General features: G+C 43.4%; 1 pseudogene across 1 annotated transcript in view; it reads left to right on the top strand.

Moving 5' to 3' along the window:
- LOC311102655 overlaps window positions 1-22,625 on the top strand; it is an 83,426-nt pseudogene that overhangs the window by 13,407 nt on the left and 47,394 nt on the right. Inside the window, exons 2-7 of the transcript in view lie at window positions 93-255; window positions 527-600; window positions 1,643-1,761; window positions 15,591-15,652; window positions 15,923-16,002; window positions 16,122-16,216. The product of the transcript in view is annotated as an uncharacterized misc_RNA (transcript). The remainder of the gene's footprint in view (window positions 1-92; window positions 256-526; window positions 601-1,642; window positions 1,762-15,590; window positions 15,653-15,922; window positions 16,003-16,121; window positions 16,217-22,625) is intronic.

Genomic DNA, 22,625 nt, shown 5'->3' with positions numbered 1-22,625 from the left:
CCCATCTCCAGTTTACACAAGGCTACTGAAAAGAACCAGACTGGCTCTGCTGCTCCAGTTTTAGTGTTGTTGTTCTGTTGCTCTGGCTCCAGACACGCCCAGCCAACCAGGCCCAGCCAGGACAAGGAGTTAGGCTCCATCCTATATCCTCCACCCCCTTCACTAGGGGATGTGCAGGACCAGGAAAGCCTTGATACGACCATCCCCACCTATCTGATGGAGGGAAAGAACACTGTTTTCTCAGACTCTGTGCATGTGTGTGTGTATTCGTGTGTGTGTGTGTGTGTGTGTGTGTGTGTGTGTGTGTGTGTGTGTGCTCATAGACATCCTTATCGCATAGTTTCCTATTTTTTTCTTTTAGTGATATTTAGATGGTTATGTGACCTTTTTGCCCAATTAGATAATGACAAGACATCACCATGGCTCTGTAACTTGGTAAAATAAACACTCATATGACGGAACAGGAAACAGTTGTGATGTCAGTATACAGTAACAAAAAGTTTCCTTCCCTCTCTGCTATTCACAGGAAAAGGAGGCTGTCGTGGCAGTGTCTGTAGGGGCCATTCGCTCAGACTACCAGAGAGTACGGGTGGAAAAGGTGTAAGTAGAACACACACACACACACACACACACACACACACACACAAACACACATTACCTATAATATCTCAGACTGACGCACATGGCCCTCTGTCAGAAAATACTACGTGCTTGAGAGACACTGTATTTCAAACAAAGATGATGTACATTTGTTTACTCCATGATGTTTAGTCTCGCTGTATTTTTATGTTTACAGTTTTATTACCAGAATGGCCAGTGGCTTACGTACGTCATGGGATACAATGTATTGTTATACAATTGTTGTAACACCACATCAGACAGGACACATATCCACATGTTTATGTACAGTAGGACATTGAACACTGGATACAGGTGAAAGGGTTTATATGACAGTACCTCTCTCTCACTCTCTCTCTCTCTCTCTCTCTCTCTCTCTCTCTCTCTCTCTCTCTCTCTCTCTCTCTCTCTCTCTTTAACACACACACACTCTCACACCGCAGGCGTTCTCTGAGACACAGACATGTACGCCCAAGAGTTTTGGCTTCAGTTACCTGCACACTGCCTATGTGAGTGTGTTTGTGCATGCAAGTGTATGAGTGTGTTGTGTATGCAAGTGTGTGTTGTGTGTGTGACACAGACAACTCTAGCGTAAAGTATGTGCCATCTTAAGATAATTCCCCCTGTTTAATTCCCCCTCTTCAACGGAATCTGCTGAACAAAGCCACTGGCACCAGAGACGGTTCAGAGCACGTGCCATGTGAGCCTCGACGTGGCAGCCTGCCTGCAAAACTAGCTAAAGTGCCCGATGCACTTTGAAGTTCTTGTGATCCTTGTAAGTTTTCAGTCTGACCTACCTCCTCACCCTCTTTTCTCTCCCTCCTTCCCTCCCTCCCTCCCTCCCTTTTATATCTTAATATTTGTAATATTCATTTAGCAGATGCTCTTATCTAGAGCGACTTACAGTAGTGAGTGCATACATTTTCATACTGGCCCCCATGGGAATCGAACCCACAACTTTGGTGTTGCAAGTGCCATGCTCTACCAACTGAGTCCCTCCATACCGCCTCACCTCTTCCCCCAGGTGTGTACGGCTGGGTCTGCAGCCCCTGGCCTACCTGTGGCTTCGCGACCAGGCGACCCTGCTCTCCGAGATTATATTGTGTGACCTCCACACCCTCCTTATCAAAGTGGCTACCTTTGGTGGATCTCCCTCCCTCTCTTCCTCTCTCTTTGTCTCTCTTTCTCCAGGGCAGCGGGTGAGCAGTCCAACCTCGCCCATCTCTGATTGTCGGCTTAGTGTTCGCCCCTTTTTTCACTCCAAAAGGTCCAGGTTAAGTAGGAGGGTTTGTGAGTGGGGAGAGTTTGAGGTTTGGGGTGGGGAGGGGAGGTAGAGGGAGGGTTGGTATAACCAGAGAGAGAGAGTAATGTGCAATGCCCCGAATCATCAATCTGTGCTTTTTAGCTGTGATCTTAAGACTTGTGCCAGGGGGTGAAGGCAGCAGTGGAGAGGAATATGAATAGATCGATAAATAAGAAGCAGATGCACTGGCGTTGCACACACCCCTAGCCAGAGTATGTGAGCGGAGCTGGAGCGGAGCGAGGAGCGGAGAGTGCCCAATTTGACTGAAGCGCGTAGTGAGATTCCCAAAGGCTGGAGCGTCGGCCTTCTCGCCTGCTCCAATTTCACTCCAGAGCGCTCCAGTAGCGCTCACTTCACCAGCTCAGGGCACGCCGTCCCAGCATGCATTTGTAGTCTACTTGTGTGCTGCTATAGCCCCTTACTTTAACTACTGTCATGGAGTTCACTAAATATTTTCATAAAGAAACTGATAAAAGTCACAGGTGCTAAATCAAGGTGACTTACAAAGATGAGGACCAACAGCAAGAGAGGGGGTGTGGTGTTGTAGTGTCCACAACTAAAGAATTATTGTGGAATCTGAAAAGACACGTATCCCGATGGTGTACTACGTTCACATGCTAACAGAAAGGAATGAGGTGGGTAGCTAGCTAAGTGTGTCATTGTAGCAAACTATTAATAAACTATACATCAAATCTGTTAAAGGTTTCATTCATTTTCGTTCTATTGTCTATACAATAGGCCATAATTGATTTTGTCCCTACAGGCCTGGCATATTCCCACGTTCAAGGAGCTTTCTGTTTTGATTTGGTTATTTTGCCTAAAAACCTTTAGGCCTACCTAAAGAAAAATAAAAAAACAACTGCATCTCTGCCAAACCTGGCAAGAGTGGCCAAAAGGGTGTTTAGCATCCCCAGTGGCTCTGCAAGTGTGGAGAGGATATTCTCCGCTGCTGGCTGGCTCTACAGGCACCATCGCATGAGCCTGAAGCCACAGACTGGCCAAACTCATGTTTCTAAAAATGAACTCTAAAAATGAATTCAAAGGCCCTAATAAGTCATTTTTTGTTTAATTTGTATTTAATTCTAAGTAAGTCACAGCCTATATGTGCAATTTATAGACTATAATGATTTAATACAACAAAATGTTGTTTAAATGCTGAGAGCTTTATGTCCCTACCATTCTATTGTCGCACTCACAAATGCTTCACAATGTATTTCTTTGTAGGCTAGAGCCTTGAAATAATTGAAATAATATAGCCTAAATAATTCATTAGGCTCCCTGTCTGGCTCCTGACCTATTTAGAGTGTTTATATGCTGTTTAATATGACATGTAGCCTATTTGAAATGATGTGCACTTCTTACATTCACCTTTTCATGTTTATTCAAATACTTTTCATTCAAATCCATATGGTTTGGTTTCAATACTTCAAATCCAAATGGTAGGTCCAGGTAGTCACAAAAATAGATGGGTGTTGGTTAAATTGTGATTTTAATGAATGGAGCTAATTTGGAGCTGCGTTTTTTTTCTTCTGTGAGCGCAGTGCGGTTTTTTGCGGAGTGGTTGGAAAGGACATGGAGGACCGGAGTGGTGCGCACCACTCCATGAGCGATGAGCGGGATTTCCAACAGCTCAACTCTGCTCACATGCTCTGACCCCCGTAGCCCCCGCAAGGAGTGGAGGCCCCCCAGATAGCATATGAACATGTCATAAGCCATGAAATAATTTAGCTTGAATTAGCTTGAAAACTGCAAAATTCTCTCTCAGCCTCATGGCAAAATGTGTAGAATAGCAGGAAATTAGCTCAGAGATTCTTGAAAGTCGGGACAATCCTTGTCCGGCAGGGAAACTCTATTTTTATAGTAAAGAATAAATAAATGTTGTTGCATTATTTGACCACCCCATGGTCCGTCAAGTTCTCTACTTTTGATAGATTTAAACAAACAATATTGGAATCACCATGGTCTCAACCGTAAACTGTCAACTCCATCTGCCTGATAGATTAAGATAGAATATGCATGTTGGTTCAACTATGTTACATTTATTTAGGTTTTAGAGTCATAAAGCAACTGAGAAATATGCCACTTGAATTATGAAGAAAAATGAACATTTTGTCAACTCTGTAAAACATCAACTCCGTCAGATTTTTGTCTAAGATCAACTCCATTGAGTGCTGAAAGATCTGATAGGATGGTTCTGTTTTTATTGCTAATTTCCACATGAATAATTTTCCATCTTTTACAAATGTTTGTATTGAACTTTTATTTTTAGAGGCAGTAATACGTCTGTTTTGAGTATCTGTTGTCAACTCTGTCAGTGGCTTGTCAACTCTGTCACAATTATTTTGTCAATATTCTGAAGGTGGAAAAAAACACTGTTTTGCAACATATGATTACACAATTCAAATCAAATCAAATTGTATTTGTCACATTCGCGGAATACAACAGATGTAGACCATACCGTGAAATGTTTACTTACAAGCCCTTAACCAACAATGCAGTTTTAAGAAAATAGAGTTAAGTAAAAAAAAAAAAGTGACACAATAAAATAACAATAATGAGGCTATATACAGGGGGTACCGGTACCGAGTCAATGTGCGAGGGTACAGGTTAGTCGAGGTAATTTGTACATCTAGGTAGGGGTAAAGTATTTGCTGTGCTAGACCTAAGGGATAATGTTTGCTTTATAAATGTTGCTTTATGTTCTAAATCTAGAAAAACATGCCAAAATGCGAACTATACTAAACAAAAATATAAACGCAACATGTAAAGTGTTGGTCCCATGTTTCATGAGATGAAATAAAAGATCACAGAATTTTTCCATACGCACAAAAAGCTTATTTCTCTAAAATATTGTGCACAAATTTGTTTACATCCCTGTTAGTGAACATTTCTCTTTTGCCAAGATAATCCATCCACCTGACAGGTGTGTCATATCAAGAAGCTGATTAAACAGCATGATCATTACACAGGTGCACCTTGTGCTGGGGACAATAAAAGGTCACTCTAAATTGTGCAGTTTTGTCACACAACACAATGCCACAGATGTCTCAAGTTTTGAAGGAGCAGGCAATTGGCATGCTGACTGCAGGAATGTCAACCAGAGCTGTTGCCAGAGAATTGAATGTTAATTTCTCTACCATAAGCCAACGTCGTTTTAGAGAATTTGGCAGTACGTCCAACCGGAGTCACAACCGCAGACCACGTGTAACCAAGCCAGCCCAGGACCTCCACATCAGGCTTCTTCACCTGCGGGATCATCTGAGACCAGCCACCCGGACAGCTGATGAAACTGAGGAGTATTTCTGTCTGTAATAAAGCCCTTTTGTGGGGAAAAACTCATTCTGATTGGCAGGGCCTGGCTCCCAAGTGGGTGGGCCTATGCTCCAGCCCAGTCATGTGAAATCCATAGAATAGGGCCTAATTTATTTATTTCAATTGACTGATTTCCTTATATGAACTGGAACTCAGTAAAATCGTTGAAATTGTTGCATGTTGCTTTTATATTTTTGTTCAGTATAAATTAGCCCTGGAGCATTTAATAGTGCTATAACACAAAACAAAAAGAAGTTAGGAGATTTGTATTACATATTTCAATAATCTAATGTTAAAATTATGGGCTCCCGAGTGGCACAGCGGTCTAAGGCACTGCATCTCAGTGCTAGAGGCGTCACTACAGACCCTGGTTCGATTCCAACCTGTATCACAATCCGGCCGTGATTGGGAGTCCCATAAGGTGGCGCACAATTGGCCCAGTGTTGTCCGGTTTGTAAATATGAATTTGTTCTTAACTGACTTGCCTAGTTAAATAAAGGTAAAATAAACAAATTAAATTAAACAATCAAGGCCTTTAAACACTTGTTGGAAAATAATTGTAAAGATTAAATGCCTTAAATGGTGTCTGACTGAGTTGACATAAATCCAGTTAGTTGCATTTGTAATATTAAAACAAATACAGTCGTATGAAAAAGTTTGGGCACCCCTCTGAGGCTGCATAATAATTAATCACAGAAAATGATCACAATGGCATGCCATTCATTTTCTAATAAAAGCTGAGTACTGGGGTTTTGTCCAGACAAAGATTTTTAGTGTAGCAATATTAAATTGTATGAAATTATATCTGATGTGAAAAATAGGCTATGCAAAAATGTGGGCACCCTTATCATTCTGTTGATTTTAATACCTGTAACTACTTAGCACTGATTAAATGGAACACAAAATTGGTTTGGTGAGCTCATTAAGCCTTGAACTTCATAGACAAGTGCATCCAATCATGAGAAAAGGTATTTAAGGTGGCCAATTGTAAGTTGTTGTTCTCTTTGACTCTCCTCTGAAGAGTGGCAACATGGGGGCCTCAAAACAACTCTCAAATGACCTGAAACAAAGATTGTTCAACATTATGGTTTAGGGGAAGGCTACAAAAAGCTATCGCAGAGATGTAAGCTGTCAGTGTCCACTGTGAGGAAAATAGTGAGGAAATGGGAGACCACAGGCACCGTTCTTGTTAAGGCCAGAAGTGGCAGGCCAAGTAAAATATCGGAGAGACAAAGGCGAAGGATGGTGAGAACGGTCAAAAACAGCCCACAGACCACCTCCAAAGACTTACAACATCATCTTGCTGCAGATGGTGTCACTGTGTATCGTTCAACAATTCAGCACACTTTGCACAAGGAGAAGCTGTACGGGAGAGTGATGTGGAAGAAGCTTGAGGTATGCAAACGCACATTTGGACAAGCAAGCTTCATTTTGGAATAAGGTGCTGTGGACTGATGAAACAAAGATTGAGTTATTTGGTCATAACAAGGGGCGTTATGCATGGCGGCAAAAGAACACAGCATTCCAAGAAAAACACTTGCTACCCACAGTAAAATTTGGTGGGGGTTCCATCATGCTGTGGGGCTGTGTGGCCAGTGCCGGTACTGGGAATCTTGTTAAAGTTGAGGGTCGCATGGATTCCACTCAATATCAGCAGATTCTTGGGAATAATGTTGAAGAATCAGTCACAAAGTTGAAGTTACGCCGGGGCTGGATATTTCAACAAGACAACGACCCAAAGCACTGCTCAAAATCTACCCGGGCATTTATGCAGAGGAACAAGTACAACGTTCTGGAATGGCCATCCCAGTCCCCAGACCTGAATATCATTGAGAATCTGTGGGATGATTTGAAGCGGGCTGTCCATGCTCGGCAACCATCAAACCTATCTGAAGTGGAGATGTTTTGTAAGGAGGAATGGTCCAAAATACCTTCATCCAGAATCCAGACACTCATTAGAGGCTATAGGAAGCGTCTAGAGGCTGTTATTTTAGCAAAAGGAGGCTCTACTAAATATTGATGTGATTTTTCTGTTGGGTGCCCAAATGTATGCACCTGTCTAATTTCGTTTTGATGCATATTGCACATTTTCTGTTAATCCAATAAACCTAATTTCACTACTGAAATATGACTGTGTCCATCAGTTATTTGATAGATCAAAATGAATGGGGGGGGGGGGGGGGGTTTGCTTGGATCCGCGAAGCTGCGCTACGCCATTGATCAGAAGGGAGGAGGTGGGGAGGAGGAGGAGTGAGAAGTAGGGGATCTTGGCAGTTGAGTAACGGCGAGCACAGTTGATTGCACAGCGCATTAATGAAACCTGTCAATAACCCTATTGTGTTGGTAGGCTGGTGTTGCGTACCTCTCTGCTTTTACATACCTCAAAATATATGGGCTGTGAAGAGTAGATTAAAATCTACTATATCTCATTTAAGCTTTTAAACGGCCCCGGCAAGAATGGAAAAGGTGAATGTATCGTCACCTAGGTATGTCTTCTAAGCCATTGTGGAGCCTGGGGGATAGAGGGATTGGGTTGCTGAATAAGAGGATATATGTTTTTTTTCTCTTCAGTTTGGTGTGTGAAGAGTGCTACCTGTATCTACTTGACAGTGGAGTTGGATCCCTTTGACAGTGCAAGTGATAAATGATAATTCCGTGGTAAATGGCTATTTTTACTCTCAAACCACTTGTAGCGATACATCATTATGGAGACACTGTTTACGTGCTCTTAAGTGCTTGTTGGTGCATTTTGGAGCAATCAGTTGAAAGGGGTGCCAGCTAGACTGATGACCTAGTGAATTGAATGGCATGACGTGTTCAGGTTTCTAGATGTCTCTCAAAACCATTGATATGGCCACTGTTGGAATGTAGTTCATCATCTAAATTGTATAATTAGGGTTCTCTTTGCAGCGTATCTATTTCTCCTATTTGAATGTTTGAGGAGGTAGTCTATGACTAGGCCTAGTATATTTCCTCAAACTTGAATCTTTAGCTTTTCAAAGAGAGAGATAATCTAAAGAATCCAATTCTGAGCCTGTTATAATTTTACTGAGATCGTTGTGTTCTAGCAGCTCTGTAAAGTAAATGTATTATCATTGTGTTCTTACTTAGTTTCTGTTCGATCTGTGGAAGTCCCTTTATCTAGCTTTAACACCGTGCTCTTGACTCTTCTCCCTTTGATATCAATGATCACACTGTCCTTTCTTCCACCCTGTCTGAACGCAATTAACCTAGAGGATGTTAGAGAAGAGAGTAATTATGCTATTGCAGGGCTTTTTAAAACAACACCATCTTCATTTGGTCGCCGAGACAAAGTCTCTTTGTGTCTGGCCCAGGAATGCTGCTCTGCTCTGCTATATGGTGCTGCTCTCTGCTATCGCCCCAGCATCACTATTCCCTTCAAATTAGCGCCTGAAGTCATCCACGGCCAAAGAAAACACCTCACCTCAAAGTCCCCCAGCAACCGGGCCACCGTACCGCCAAGCATTCAACCCCTTCTCTTAACACATACTCCTCTAAAAGCAAATTCCACACATTTCTTTCAAATGCTATAATTAGAAAGGAAAACAGCTCAGGTGTGCCAGGGCTGTGTGTGTGTGTGTGTGTGTGTGTGTGTGTGTGTGTGTGTGTGTGTGTGTGTGTGTGTGTGTGTGTGTGTGTGTGTGTGTGTGTGTGTGTGTGTGTGTGTGTGTGTGTGTGTGTGTGTGTGTGTGTGTGTGTGTGTGTGTGTGTGTGTGTGTGTGTGTGTGTGTGTGTGTGTGTGTGTGTGTGAGAGAGAGAGAGAGAGAGAGAGAGAGTTTATTTGTGTGATTATTAGTGTGTGTTTTTTGGCTACAGGTAGAAAGGGAAGATCTTATCATGGTCCCTTACTCCTCACCTGTCCTGAGGCAGGGGGAATTAGAAATGAGAGAATTGAATGGGGCCGTGAGCGCCTCTGGCCCTTTTAAGGCACCACTCAAATAATTGCTGCTTTGGTTCGAAGCAGGTCTGAGCAGGGAGGTGTGCTCTTTGGGGGGTATTGGGTGACAGAGGGGTGTACCTGAGGGGATAAGGTATGGTGCGAGAGGGATTTACCTTCACAGACCTCAGGAGGAGATAAAAACAGCTCTCTCAGGGCAGAGGTCAAAGCCACATCTGAAATGACAGAGAATGCAGCGATGTTTATATGCTATTGGTTCTTCTGGCACTGTCTGCAAGATATGTTTTTCTTTGGGAGGATGGCGACTGCGTGGCGACTGCATGGTAGTTTGAATGTAATATTCCTTTATTACCTACTTAGAGAAACAGGTGAAAATTAGTGGTACACCGATAACAAAAAAATGCATTTGCAGCTGCTTTTGCTTTTTTTCTGTGAAGAGAAGAGATTTTGAAGGTGACAAATCCCCAATTGCCAAAAGACAGTTGGAGAAAGAAAGAGAGAAAGAATAGACTGAAAAATATTATTTTCAGATTTCTGTCTCCTGAAATCCTATGTAGTGAAGGCTATTGAACTTCTTTAGATATAGAGCATAGCAGAACATTATAAAACCTAAAGAACATTTCTCTGTAAATGTGCATTATGTGTATTAGAAGATAATAAAGTTTTACTTAAGTAGTATTAGACGATAATGAAGTTTTACCTAAGGCCTCCCGAGTGGCGCAGTGGTCTAAGGCACTCTATCACAGTGCAAGCTGTGCCACTAGAGATCCTGGTTCGAATCCAGGCTCTGTCGTAGCCGGCCACGACCGGGAGACCCATGGGGCGGTGCACAATTGGCCCAGCATCGTTTGGCCCTTCTCGCCACAATGAACTGAAGCAGCAATATTTGATATCAAGTTTTACCACTTACATTTTGCTGCTAGTATGGTCACCAGCAATAGTCAGTGGTACCTATTGGATTTCAATTCTGCAGGATCTTTGTTTCGTTTATATTTAGTGTCTTAGACTTTTTCTAAAAGGATAAAGTCTGTGTAAAACGTGCAAGATACATTGGTTATAATTACCCACAATTTGTCTTTTTTAATTTGTTGGATTTAAAAGACACCCTGCCTATAATTCCTCTCAGAGACATTGAATTTCAGATAAGAGCTTGAACAAATCTTCACATATAACCTTAATCTTATCATCTTTTGTTTGTGGCTGCCTCCTTCCCTCACTATCTCCTCCCTTTCTTTCTCTTTCTCTCTCCCTTTGTAAGATGAGGTGATACTGAACAGCTATTGTTTTCGCTAAGGTCTTTGAGAGCCTTGTTCAAAGGCTTGACACGGCTCACCTTCTAGCGGGAGATGCTTATTTCATGCATTTAAAAGCTAAAATGTTTCACATCATGAATCAAATTTTCTCTCCCTTTTCTCTCTGAAGGTAAGGATTAAAGCCAAGCTGTCAGTCGGCAGGCATGCCAGATTTTAAGACGACTCACGGATGGCTGCGATACTCTGCTTTTGCTCTGGCAGTATCTAGAATCTCTCTCCCAGGTTTTAATTTAGAATTAGGTGCAATGTAGCAGAGCGCCAAAGACACTGAGCCAGAGAAAAACACTAGTTTCAATTAAGAAGGTAACTCATGCTATAGGTTTACATGAATCAATGGATGATATGTGCTTAGGCCATTTCCAGTGGTTAAAAAGTATACACAAGGTTTTGCTTTTCTGCTGAAATAGTTGTGATTCCATACGTCTGAGAGAGAGCCAAAGGAGAGTTCAGAAAGGAGTGAGTGCACCTTTTGTCTGTTCACACTGCCTTTTGTTTCAAACCTTTTGTTTCAAAGATCAGTTTATTATGATTAGACTACTTTAAAAAAGTGTTTGTTTGAAGTAGTATAATAAGCAGATAGTCATAAATATGAGTTTAGCTACCTTTTTTAAAGTATTATTGTAGTAATTCCATCTTTCCGCACTATTTGTTTTGTGTACAGCATAACCATCAATGCACTTACAGAAATAACATTTTTATACAGTATTTGCAAAGTTTTACATGTCACTATGATTTAGACTTGAACATATTACTGATGTGACTGTTCAAAGAGCCAACACTCCTCTTTTTCCACACTCATATCAAGCATTGGCACAGTGGCAGAGTAATTTTGCGAACACAGAACCCCTTAAAATGCGTTTACTCATTACTCGACTCTCTGGTTTGAGGAGTTCACTGAATTTAATTGCGGTTTTATAGGATAATACGGGATAAAAAGCCTTTTAAGGGCCAGCCATTCCTTTTTGTCTCCAAGGAAAGCTTCTCTCTCCAAGTGTGGCCAACCTGTCTCTGGTGGCAGACAAATGGCAGCTTCTAGTGGGCTTATTTGGGTTTAATGTGGCATAATGAGGTTAGGTAATTGGGTTTAGGTCAGGTTGTAAAACAGGTTGAGAGGAGACAGGGATGTGAAGACCATGTAAATGAGTGCAGTGTTAGATTGCTGGATGAAGCTAACAGTAACGGTGTGCTGCTGGGCTCACAGTAGTCACTAAGTGACACTCCCCAAACCTGTCTAGTATGGATTCAGTTAGTCCTATCTTATGGTTTAGCAAGAAGAAGATGAACAGATTTCTGTTGCCGTCCGTTATTCGTTAATTGTGGAATTTCATGAAGATGAAACTACTTTTATGTCATTGGAAAATTGGCATCTCAAGTCTCAATAGTTATATACTGTATGGTATTACTGTACGGTATATGGTATTGTATCACTTATTCCTGTCACGCACATCTCTAAGCGCTTGCAACCTCCCTCCCTGTAAATATCAAATCATGTATCATATATTATTTAGGATTAGTGGAAGTTAATGAACACATTAAAAAAGCAACATCCCCTCAGCAATTTGAAGCCAATCGTTAAAATGTGTTAAAAGGCATGACTAATTTTTCTCCTCCGTATTACCTTTGTGAGGGGTAAAGATGAGAGGATGTCGAGATTCGATTTTCTCACACTAATTAAGGCCACAGCTCCCCTGGGTGGAGAACAAGAGCCTGGCTCATTCACTCCTTTTACACTCCTCTCCCTTCTCTCATTCTCTCCTTCCCTCCCTCCCCCTGGTCTTCTCTCGCTTCTCCACAGCGCCGGACCATGGGAGCCTAGTTGAGGCTTAATTTGAAACCCACTTTGGGATTCTGCACGCCCCTCTCCAGATGAGCTGTGGAATCAAACTTCGACCTTTGATGTTGTCAGGACAAGAAGAGAAGATCTTTTTTCTCATTATGATTAGCCTAACTTTTCCTTTCTAATTAAATATAGACACTTGATGAGCAGGAATGGATTAATTTGAATGGTATAATGAATGTTCTGAGGTTTTGGTAACCTAATATATCGGAACAGAATACTGTGGTGATTTGTAGGTTGCGTTGGCAAAATACCATATTAGTCTGTTATAGGTAATTACTTACATGTTTGTTAATGTGTCAGACTATGTATGGACAGCCACACTGACAAGATATGGATATGGGTGAAATTAAGTGAGCAACAACAACAATAAACTCAGCCACATGGAGCTGGATTTAGCCCTAGTTAATCTTGTCTAAAGTGGTCTCCATGGCTGTAGAATCAGTTAGTCTAGATATATTGGATTGGCTGAGGCTAAAGCATTAACAGGAAACCACTTTAGGATAACTTATATGAAGCCTTTTTAGTCATGGTGTTCACCTGGTTTCACCTTCTTAATGGGCATTTGACCCAACATCTGTTGTTTAGCTTTTGTCTTTTATTGTGTCTGCTGAGTAACATGTTGTTTCATTGGCTGTTTGAAGTTAAGAGCAAGTGGGGTCACCTGGGGTGATACCATAATTAGCTTGTTTGTTTGTTTACTTGAGGATCAGAGTTGTTTATTCTTAGACAATATTGTGTGACCTCATCGGCTTCCTCATCAAAGGGCTAAAGGTCGGATAGGAGGCGTCATCAGGAACAGGTGTCAGGAAAAGTCTGACAGGCAGACATAGGGTTTTGTGTCACGCAGAGTAAAACTATCAACACTTAACGAGATAGAGGGAACACAAACTGTTAGTGGCCTTAATGCGCAAGTAACCTATAACCTAATTGAGATGCTAAGCCATTTATACAGCCATAGTGGCTGTTACTGGCTAATGTTGGAATCTCTAAGAATTGGGTGACTGCCTGGCTTATACAGTGAGGGGAAAACGTATTTGATCCCCTGCTGATTTTGTACGTTTGCCCACTGACAAACTAATGATCAGTCTATAATTTTAATGGTAGGTTTATTTGAACAGTGAGAGACAGAATAACAACAAAATAATCCAGAGAAACGCATGTCAAAAATGTTATAAATTGATTTGCATTTTAATGAGGGAAATAAGTATTTGACCCCCTCTCAATCAGAAAGATTTCTGGCTCCCAGGTGTCTTTTATACAGGTAACGAGCTGAGATTAGGAGCACACTCTTAAAGGGAGTGCTCCTAATCTCAGTTTTTTACCTGTATAAAAGACACCTGTCCACAGAAGCAATTAATCAATCAGATTCCAAACTCACCACCATGGCCAAGACCAAAGAGCTCTCCAAGGATGTCAGGGACAAGATTGTAGACCTACTCAAGGCTGGAATGGGCTACAAGACCATCGCCAAGCAGCTTGGTGAGAAGGTGACAACAGTTGGTGCGATTATTCGCAAATGGAAGAAACACAAAAGAACTGTCAGTCTCCCTCGGCCTGGGGCTCCATGCAAGATCTCACCTCGTGGAGTTGCAATGATCATGAGAACGGTGAGGAATCAGCCCAGAACTACACGGGAGGATCTTGTCAATGATCTCAAGGCAGCTGGGACCATAGTCACCAAGAAAACAATTGGTAACACACTACGCCGTGAAGGACTGAAATCCTGCAGCGCCCGCAAGGTCCCCCTGCTCAAGAAAGCACATATACAGGCCCGTCTGAAGTTTGCCAATTAACATCTGAATGATTCAGAGGAGAACTGGGTGAAAGTGTTGTGGTCAGATGAGACCAAAATCGAGCTCTTTGGCATCAACTCAACTCGCCGTGTTTGGAGGAGGAGGAATGCTGCCTATGACCCCAAGAACACCATCCCACCGTCAAACATGGAGGTGGAAACATTATGCTTTGGGGGTGTTTTTCTGCTAAGGGGACAGGACAACTTCACTGCATCAAAGGGACGATGGACGGGGCCATGTACCGTCAAATCTTGGGTGAGAACCTCCTTCCCTCAGCCAGGGCATTGAAAATGGGTCGTGGATGGGTATTCCAGCATGACAATGACCCAAAACACACGGCCAAGGCAACAAAGGAGTGGCTCAAGAAGAAGCACATTAAGGTCCTGGAGTGGCCTAGCCAGTCTCCAGACCTTAATCCCATAGAAAATCTGTGGAGGGAGCTGAAGGTTCGAGTTGCTAAACGTCAGCCTCAAAACCTTAATGACTTGGAGAAGATCTGCAAAGAGGAGTGGAACAAAAACCCTCCTGAGATGTGTGCAAACCTGGTGGCCAAATACAAGAAACGTCTGACCTCTGTGATTGCCAACAAGGGTTTTGCCACCAAGTACTAAGTCATGTTTTGCAGAGGGGTCAAATACTTATTTCCCTCATTAAAATGCAAATCAATTTATAACATTTTTGACATGTGTTTTTCTGGATTTTTTTGTTGTTATTCTGTCTCTCACTGTTCAAATAAACCTACAATTAAAATGATAGACTGATCATGTCTTTGTCAGTGGGCAAACTTACAAAATCAGCAGGGGATCAAATACTTTTTTCCCTCACTGTACTTTCTAAGGTGAGGTCTTATTGCTCTCTAAGCTTTGATCTGAGATAACATGAGGATGAAGAGACTGAAGTAAGAGGTAAAGGTGTTATTGGAATGTGGCACTGGTGGGTACTGAATTCTGGCTACTGGGTACACAGACGTACAGTACCCATCTTCTTCCTATCCTCCTGTTTTTCTCTCTGCTGCCCCACACAGCTGAGGGCCTGTGAGTCACTTCCATGCACCGTTTAAGGGGAAGGAGAGGGGAAAGGCAAATAAACAGAATCTCTCTCTCTCTCTCTCTCTCTCTCTCTCTCTCTCTCTCTCTCTCTCTTTTCTCTCTCTTTTCTCTCTCTCTCTCTCTCTCTCTCTCTCTCTCTCTCTCTCTCTCTCTCTCTCTCTCTCTCTCTCTCTCTCAGAGTTTAGGTTCTCAAAGAAAACCAGACCAGGGGTGCTTCTCTTGTTTTGCCACGCTACGACTGAAAGCTGTTACCCTTACCCGGAGAGATCTGTGTACATTACTTGCAAAGTCAAATAGATCCAGGGTGCAGGTTTACGTGTGTCTGCCCGTAAAGCCTCTTTGCCTGTCATCTTCAATCTCTGTTCTCTGTCCCTGATCAGGCCTCCTGCTCTCTCTCTTCTCCTGTGTGTGTGTGTGTGTGTGTGTGTGTGTGTGTTTGGCAGGGCTGGACCCTGAGAAACACTTGGGGAAACCTCTGGCTGACATGGAGCCCTATCTAACTCAGGTCAGAGCGTTACCTCACCAGGCTGGACCTGCCTTTGTTGTACACTTCTGTCACCCTGAATGAACTCACTAAAGGCTGACCTCATTCAAACTTTGACTGCTTACTATGCATCATTGATTTTAATCTAATGACTCAATATATGACCAACAGTAATGTTTTGGCTAGTGTTTCAAAGATACATTATTTGATTTAGAGTAAAGTGATGGCTTTTAGGATGGATCTTAAAATTATATGATTATAAACATGAATTGTTTTGTTTTTGTTGGACAGCTCTCTCAGAAGTATGGAGAAGGGGGCAGATAAGAGGCGTTTACTCTTGACTGTCCTCTATTCAAGAGGAGACTTGTTATGTAAGTCCAGAATTGAACGTTGTAAGGCTATCTTTCTTGAAATGAATGTACACTTTTCTTGCGTCAGACAAGATGTGCTGTTGTATGAAATATATAAAAGTTTGTAAATTTTTCTGCAGTGATGCTATGGAGACAGTGATTCCACTCTGCAGACTCATTTGCTCCGTTTGGCTACATGCACTTCAGCAAGATGCACACAGAGGACAAAGAGAATATAAGTCTTGCTTTTGCAGAGTTAGGCTATTTTTGTGTCAGAGTTAGGCTATTTTTGTGTCAGTTAGGCTATTTTGTGTCAGTTAGGCTATTTTTGTGTCAGTTAGGCTATTTTTGTGTCAGTTAGGCTATTTTTGTGTCAGAGTTAGGCTATTTTTGTGTCAGTGTTTAGGGGTTTCAGTTCAAGTTGTTAATGCAATTCAATGTTTTACTTTATATTATTAAGGATATTAACAAAATGAATCACACTTCTACACCATGATACAGAATTCATTCAGTAAACAGAACAAATAGTACAGAACATCCCCTGATAGTTGCTTTTTTGATGCGTGATACGTTTGCTTATAGAAAAAAAAAGGAGGGAAAGCACTGTGGGGCAGGGGAGAGATAAGCCTCCAGAGGGTCTCCCTCTCTCCATCTCTCCCTTTCTCCATCCCTCTCTCGTCTAGCTCTACTTTGATGTCTGCAATATTCACTACTGCCTGAAACTAGGCCTGGCTTAATAAACATGTCTGCTCAAATTAATGCACTTAGGATTCAGGTAGCTGGATAAGCGGACTGGGTGGGGGGATGGAGGATGTTGGGGGTGATGTGGGGAGGCGATGGGAGTGAGTAAAAAGAGGTGGAGGAGGGTGGAGCTCTGTAGGACGAGGGATAATCCTCTGCTTCTAGGGTGACCACATTTAAAATACCCAAATGCGGGACAACAGGATGATTTTGCGGGACATTCGTGGGACCGTGTAGCCTACATGAATACAAAATGTTGGCTCGTTCTTATAGAAATATTGTATGTATCATTAAGGCAAATGTAGGGAGATGCCAAAGGTAAACTATAATAAACATGATTGACATTTTGTAATCCAGATGCATGTCTAAATAAGGAATATAGCCAAATACAGTGTGTAAACATGCTTTAATGAATGTATGTATATTATTTTTAAAAGTGTCTGAGCCACGCCACCAATATAATGAGATAAGGGGAAGAGGCCTCATATGGAAAAGCGCCCATGGCCTTTTGGAGTAAGCAACATGTGTTATTGGACTTTGAAAGATAATAGTGGCGTGGCAGTTAAAGATGTTAATCAGTTATCTTAAGGGGAGTAGCTTTGTATGCTATGTAAACATGACTGTGCATTTGTGTGTGTATAAAAGAGATCTCTGAGCCAAAGAGAGACAGTTGCTCCATGGAGCAAGCTCGGCTTTATTATGCAATGAAGTCTAATTTTTGGATTCACAAGCTCCAGTTTCTTGAGAGATATTTTTGAGTTGACTACATTTGAGTCAAATATTTCTACGACATTTGTCACGTTTTACCAGTGAAACGCCCAAACTGCATCTGCATGCCAATCATTTGATCTCAATCCGTTTCATGGGAGTATACATTTAGATCTTCTTCAATTACTTTTTCATGAGCAGATGGTGTTAACAAACTATTAGCCTTCCTGTATTTTGTTTAAATACAAGCAAATTCTGCCTAGTGGCTCACACTGTTGATGTCACGATCGTCGTAAGCAACGGACCAAGGCGCAGCATGATATGCGTACATACTTTATTAAATGTACAACACGAACCAAAACAACAAAACAAACGATACGTGAAGTCCTAGGTTAAACAACAAACCTTACGGATCAAGATCCCACAAAGTAACATGCCCGCAGGCTGCCTAAGTATGGTTCCCAATCAGAGACAACAAGCTACAGCTGCCTCTGATTGGGAACCACCCTGGCCAACATAGATCTAAACGATCTAGAACACAAACATAGAAAACTAAACAATGCAACCTACACACCCTGGCTCAACATAAAGAGTCCCCAGAGCCAGGGCGTGACAGTACCCCCCCCCGAGGCGGACTGCAACCGCGCCACACCAACACAACAGGGTAGGGGCCGGGTGGGCATTCCGCCTCGGAGGCGGATCCGGCTCCGGGCGTGACCACCACACTCTCTCTACCCCCCCGTTGCGCCCCTGGTCTGGTCTGGCCCCGCTGGCCAGAGCTGGACTGAACACCGGTGGAGCGGATTGCTCTGGCTCCGGCGTGGAGCAGCTGACCGGTGCCGGACCAGGCACCGGTGGAACAGGCACGGACCGTGCCGGACTGACGACGCGCACCACTGGCTTGGTGCGGGGAGCAGGAACGGGCCGGACCGGGCTGACGACGCGCACCACTGGCTTGGTGCGGGGAGCAGGAACGAGCCGGACTGACGACGCGCGCCACTGGCTTGGTGCGGGGAGCCGGAACGGGCCGGACCGGGCTGACGACGCGCACCACTGGCTTGGTGCGGGGAGCAGGAACGGGCCGGACCGGGCTGACGACGCGCACCATTGGCTTGGTGCTGGGAGCAGGAACAGGCCGGACCGGGCTGGCGACGCGCACCACTGGCTTGGTGCGGGGAGCAGGAACGGGCCGGACCGGGCTGACAACGCGCACCATTGGCTTGGTGCGGGGAGCAGGAACAGGCCGGACCGGGCTGGCGACGCGCACCACTGGCTTGGTGCGGGGAGCAGGAACGGGCCTGACCATACTGGGAACACACACCACTGGCCTTGTGCGGGAATCAGGAACGGGCCGGACCGGACTGGTGACACACACCACTTGCTTGGTGCGAGGAGCGGGACTGGGTTTCCTCATAAACCTCCGCTCCCTCTGCTGCCTAACTAGTTCCTCTCGCCGTGCCTCCACACTCTCCTTCTCCCTCGTGACCAGTGGCCCCAGTAACCTAGCGGCTTCCTCTGCTAACCGGCTGAACCGCTCTATCGCGGCCTCCTGCTGCCTCGTCGTCCACGGCGTGAGCTCCCTCCCTAAAAATTTTTGGGGCTTGTCTCTCCCCCGTGCTCATGGCCTCCATCCCTCTTGCCAGACTCTCACTCATCTCCTCCCAGGTCCATCCTCTCTCCTCGTCACGCTGCTTGATCCAGTCGAGGTGGGATCTTCTGTCACGATCGTCGTAAGCAACGGACCAAGGCGCAGCGTGATATGCGTACATACTTTATTAAATGTACAACACGAACCAAAACAACAAAACAAGCGATACGTGAAGTCCTATGTTAAACAACAAACCTTACGGATCAAGATCCCACAAAGTAACATGCCCGCAGGCTGCCTAAGTATGGTTCCCAATCAGAGACAACAAGCTACAGCTGCCTCTGATTGGGAACCACCCTGGCCAACATAGATCTAAACGATCTAGAACACAAACATAGAAAACTAAACAATGCAACCTACACACCCTGGCTCAACATAAAGAGTCCCCAGAGCCAGGGCGTGACAGTTGAGTTCTGGCAACTAAGATATTTTTTTGCCTATTCAGCTAACCACCCTAAAATCATAAGAAAACAGTAACATTATATTATTCTATTATATTTGGTTCTGTTATGTAGAATACTAATTAATCATTATGTGATCTTCCAAGACATTGATTCAACTTTGATCTAACTTTACTAATCGTGCACCATTGTGAGAAGTGGCAGAGCTCGCTCGGGCAGCACTACATCCCTACTCCCGCTGCATCGAATGAGCTAATTGAAGTGCACATAGCCTATATTATTTTGCCTCGCGCAACATTTGGTGATGCAGAAACGAGAGAACACGTGGCCGTTTTATGAAAATCAGGGAATATTTGGCCAAGGAAACATTTCTGGTTGGTCTCAGGAAAGGTAAAACAGTTAGGAAGGGAAACTGTTCAAATGGGATTGAGTGAAGTAGCAGCAAATATGTTGAATGAGCAACTAATGAGCATCGAGAGCCTCACAAGTTTGACGGAAATACCTTATATCTTTCAGTCTAATATGGCTATTTACCTACTTTTGTAGCGCTTCGTCAGAATCACGCTCTTTGTAAGGAGTTAGGCAACTGTCCTCTCCAAGTTTAGCTGGAATTTAGCCCGAAAGGATTTGAGAAATGTGATTGGTTGACGATAGGCCTATGACATTGGCCTAGGTCTCATCTTGCACTGCGCAGAATATCAGATCTCAGAAACGATTGGAGAAGTGTTTATTTTCATAAGCGCAACGTGACTGCAAGAGACAGGTTGGAATGTCTGACTGAAATACAGAACAAATCAACCTTTTTTTCTAAATTAGTGGTGTTTGAATTTGTTGATAAAATGCGGGACATGATTGTTTGGTTGCGGGACGTGGGACAAAGGACCAAAATGCGGGACTGTCCTGCACAATCCGGGACATGTGGTCAAACTACCTGTTTCCTATCATCAAAGTGAGAGAAGAGAGATTATCCAGGCCCCACAGTCAGAGCATCAGATTGACTCTTAATCCTTAAAAGTTTATTGACGCACCCATGTGTCAATCTAAGTAACATAATCCCCATCAAAATCCATCAGTTTAAACTAGAGATTAAATATGTGTAAAAAAAAATCATTTAAAATCCTTAGCATTCTTATACAGTGCATTCGGAAAGTATTCAGACCCCTTGACCTTTTCCACACTTTATTACGTTACAGCCTTATTCTAAAATGGAAAAAATATTTTTTCCCCCTCATCAATCTACACACAATACCCCATAATGACGAAGCGAAAACAGTTTTTTTGAAATGTTAGCAAATGTATTACAATTTAAAAACAGAAATACCTTATTTGCATAAGTATTCAGACCCTTTACTATGAGACTCGAAATTGAGCTCAGGTACATCCTGTTTCCATTGATCATTCTTGAGATGTCTCTACAACTTGATTGGAGTCCACCTATGGTAAATTCAATTGATTTGACATGATTTGGAAAGGCCCACACCTGTCTATATAAGGTCCCACAGTTGACAGTGCATGTCAGAGCAAAAACCAAGCCATGATGTCGAAGGAATTGTCCGTAGAGCTCAGACACAGGATTGTGTCGAGGCACAGATCTGGGGAAGGGTAGCAAAACATTTCTGAAACATTGAAGGACCCCAAGAACACAGTGGCCTCCATCATTCTTAAATGGAAGAAGTTTGGAACTACCAAGACTCTTCCTAGAGCTGGCCACCCTGCCAAACTGAGCAATCGGGGGAGAAGGGCCTTGGTCAGGGAGGTGAACAAGAACCCGATGGTCACTCTGACAGAGCTCCAGAGTTCCTCTGTGGAGATGGGAGAACCTTCCAGAAGGACAACCATCTCTGCAGCACTCCACCAATCAGGTCTTTATGGTAGAGTGGCCAGACGGAAGCCGCTCCTCAGTAAAAGGCACATGACAGCCTGCTTGGAGTATGCCAAAAGGCACCTAAAGACTCAGACCATGAGAAACAAGATTATCTGGCCTGAAGAAACCAAGATTGAACTCTTTGGCCTGAATGCCAAGCATCACGTCTGGAGGAAACCTGGCACCATCCCTACGGTGAAGCATGGTGGTGGCAGCATCATGCTGTGGAGATGTTTTTCAGTGGCAGGGACTGGGAGACTAGTCAGGATCGAGGGAAAGTTGAACGGAGCAAAGTACAGTGAGATCCTTGATGAAAACCTGCTCCAGAGCACTCAGGACCACAGACTGGGGCGACAGTTCACCTTCCAACAGGACAATGACCCTAAGCACACAGCCAGGATAATGACCCTAAGCACACAGCCAAGACAATGCAGGAGTGGCTTCAGGACAAGTCTCTGAATGTCCTTGAGTGGCCCAACCAGAGCCCGGACTTGAACCCGATCTAACATCTCTGGAGAGACCTGAAAATAGCTGTGCAGTGACGCTCCCCATCCAACCTGATAGAGTTTGAGACGATCTGCAGAGAAGAAACTGAGAAACTCCCCAAATACAGGTGTGCCAAGCTTGTAGCGTCATACCCAAGAAGACTCAATGTTGTAATTGCTGCCAAAGGTGCTTCAACAAAGTATTGAGTAAAGGGTCTGAATAATTATGTAAATGGTATATTTACCTTTTTTATTTTAAATAAATATGCCCAAAAAAATAAAAACCAGTTTTTGCTTTGTCATTATGGGGTATTGTGTGTAGATTGATGAGGGAAATGAATTTAATCCATTTTAGAATAAGGCTGTAACATAACAAAATGTGGAAAAGGTCAAGGGGTCTGAATACTTTCCGAATGCACTGTATATCCTAGATATAGGACAAGAGACTTTGTCTTTTTTTGCCATTTATGAATGTGTTATTTAATGCGTTTCTATGGGCCCAACCAGTGAGACAACGTGAAGCTGAATAAAACAACAGCATCTGGGTCAGTTACTCTGCTGTGCATAGTGTTTGTGATAAAGAAAACCAGTAGATAATTGAGGATTAGAAATGGTTAGAGACACTGGGATAAGAGGAAGAGAGTGAAGAAGAGTGAAAGAGATCTACAGTAGGTCCAGTCCATGATGAAGAGGCTCTGCGTGTGTGTGTGTGTGTGTGTGTGTGAGAGAGAAAAGGGGTTTCAGAGTGTGCGTTTGTGTAGGGGTCAGGGGTGGGTTTGTGTGTGTGTGTGTTTGTG

Source organism: Coregonus lavaretus, assembly GCF_964263955.1.
Source record: "Coregonus lavaretus genome assembly, chromosome: 27".
Taxonomy (NCBI): Eukaryota; Metazoa; Chordata; class Actinopteri; order Salmoniformes; family Salmonidae; genus Coregonus; species Coregonus lavaretus.
Note: the sequence above shows the minus strand (reverse complement) of the source record. Positions and strands in the feature narration are given on the sequence as shown.